The sequence below is a fragment of the Nilaparvata lugens genome, chromosome X (genome assembly GCF_014356525.2).
Source record: "Nilaparvata lugens isolate BPH chromosome X, ASM1435652v1, whole genome shotgun sequence".
NCBI lineage: Eukaryota > Metazoa > Arthropoda > Insecta > Hemiptera > Delphacidae > Nilaparvata > Nilaparvata lugens.
Genome location: NC_052518.1, coordinates 97,172,020 through 97,175,168, shown reverse-complemented (window position 1 = coordinate 97,175,168; position 3,149 = coordinate 97,172,020).

The window sequence follows — 3,149 nt, the reverse complement described above, 5'->3', positions numbered from 1 at the left end:
AATTTGTAGGGCTTAGCGCGTCCCAACAGTTGAGCCATCAATTGCACGTTGTGAATCATCCTCGTAGATAGCGCATGTCGAGCTTGTAGATCGAATCATCTGGATTGGGCATAGATTTTTATCTGGAATCAATAATTGATATAACTGTTTGGGTGGCTCGTTGGAGTAAGTGATAACGTATAATAATCAAGAGAACCCGAGTACGAATCTCGACTGGGGCAAAAGTTTTTCAACACAGCACAATCACATAGATACGGCCACCCCGTCTTTCGGAAGAGGCGATAACAACTGTCCGTCCCGACTACCTAAAAAGTAGTCGTAATCTCTCATCATCATCCATCTCACTCATTACCCACGCACAAGCTTATATGAACTCATGTGGACATCACCCTCAGTATTTACATCGAAGTTTGACAGTGCAGAAGGAGTGAATGTTGTGTTTGGATCTCACACCTCATGTATACTACACTACAGAGGGTGACCGGAACTTTGGGACCATGCATTTTGCTAACAACTGGGAAAAAGAGGTTTTTGCAACCAAGTCTGGGGTCTCCACCTGCGAGGTGATTAGCAAGCCATATTCGGTCCTATCGACAGGTTCACACGATTCTGTCATTGAATGAGCACCATTCACAGATTCATTTTTATGTAATTTTAAATAACCCAAACTGGTTAAAACACACAAACCGGCAAAGTCCAACTCAAGGCGGTGGTCGCGGAATACATTATACAAATGATAAAAGTCCAACGGTCGCAGAATACATTATGCATTATAACTTACATGATACACAAATGCGTCACGGAAGATACGTGGCGTGGCGTGACAGGTGACGAAACGAACAGTGTTATTCTAAATAACAAAAATAACTAAACACTAAATAACACTTCAAATTTTCGATCATATTGGGGTCACCACTATAGATGTATGGTTGTATAGGTGATAACACTATTAAACTACCCAGTTTAAATTAGAATGTGACGTCAATGAATCTGACTAAAGAAATTAAACTACAAATACAGACAAATTTGGCAGGCCAGCTGTATGAAATTTTCGGTGATGCGCGTAGCAGACACATGTTCTTGGTAAGAATGTTCAAACTAGACTGCCACCCCTCGTGGAAGGCATAATATGCTATTCGAGGGAAAGGGAGGTGAAAGTTGCCAACATAGGAAAGAGAGGGGAAGTGTGAAGAGTGAGACTAAGAAGGAATGAATGCGAGTTGTGAGGGTTGGAAAGACAATGCAGGAGGTATACCGTATGCTTATAGTCTAACGGTCTTGAAAGGAGCTTGGACACCGGTAACAGAATGAATAGAAATAAGGCAGTACAAGGTTACTAGCCTGCCAGGAATCAATGTATCAATATAAATGAATCCAGTTTTGAAAGTGATTTTAGTGAAATTATTTCAGTAAGAAGCTTGTTTCTACATATTTCATCAGTTCTTGTATGAAATATGAATATGCATGAGTGACCAATAATTTTCATCTATAAATATGAACTTTTTTAGTTGGGTATTTTAAGAAAAATCTATAATCCTATCTCTTATGCATGAGTACAACTACCGTACCGTACATAATGAAAATACTCATTTTTGTCTTTGAGAAAACATAGGTGAATAATGGTAAACCAAGAATAGAATAAAAAAATAGAATAAAAAATATTCTCCAAAACCAATACATTTAAGCAGATGAAATTGCAATGTTCAGAGAAAACCCAAGTAGAAACTTATACAATAATGTTTTTGTTACTAAAAATGGTATCAGAGCATTGAAATACTGTATAATAATAAAGAAATGATCTGTAGAAAAAATTTTTGAAATTTATAGGAATTAAAAGGAGAAATAAGCTGGGGTTTACCAGCAGTGTTATATTAGTGTATCATTGTTATAGGGGTTTTATATTCAAAGGTGAGTTCTAGATTCTGCCATAGCCATAATTTATTGATGTGTGATTAAGCTGGTAGTTCGATTTCGGAGTTGGCCTGTTGAGATGGCTAAAAGAAAAAAAAAACAAAGAATTACCTTTGCATGTTGTATAGAATCATCATAGATGATGCCAAGTTGAAAACAGTAAAATCAACTACAGAGGAAGAAGATTTACACGAAAATTTGAGTCCATATTTGTTCTGGAGTTTTACAAGCGTTTCTATATTGATTCAATTAGAAATCATCGTTCAAATAAATTAAAGGAATATTATGCAACCTTATAAAGGCCATGATCTTATACTCAAACTTCTGCCATCAAATTATCAATATCCATAAAAAAATCAAGTTGTAGGATGTAGGTACAAATTTGCATTAAAGAAATAGTATTCAGAAAAATTATGTAGTATTAAAAACTATATTTTCATCTCTTTTCTGTATAGGGCTACTTGTAATATAAATATAAAGAAAATAAAAATCTCAGTACCCTTTTTTTGAAATATTTTATCACAACATGTTTCGGACATTTATGCCATTTTAAAGAAAAAGTGATCACTTGAAAATGGCATAAATGTCCGAAACATGTTGTGATAAAATATTTCAAAAAAAGGGTACTGAGATTTTTATTTTCTTTATATTTATATTAAAAACTACTATGAGAAGAACGTGTAAAATTGAAAAGTAGCATTCTGTAGATGCCATCAAATTATCAATATCCATAAAAAAGTTCAAGTTGTAGGATGTAGATACAAATTTGCATTAAAGAAATAGTATTCAGAACAATTATGTAGTATTAAAAACTACTATGAGAAGAACGTGTAAAATTGAAAAGTAGCATTCCGTAGATGCCTGAAAATGAATTCTTATTCTACAATGAAATTTCCGAAAGAAAAAATCATTCCCAAAATAATAATAAAATATCTGACTTGAACGGTATGAGCATTATTACATGTTTCGGTCTTTGTTATAGCCTTCATCAAATTTACAATATCTCATGCACAATTTTGAGACTACTTTTTCTTTGTCTCCCAAAATCTCTCACCTGTTGAATTCTAAAAAATAATTTAGACAGGGAAGCTCCCGATTGGCATCTAGTCAATGTGTTCTTCCATTCAATTAGAAATTTACTAACACCCTATACCTCAACCATAAGCTCCTCACAAACGTCCTCATTTAAGAGTAGAAATAGGATCCAAATTTGTTCATCTCTTCACAAAAAAAAAAAT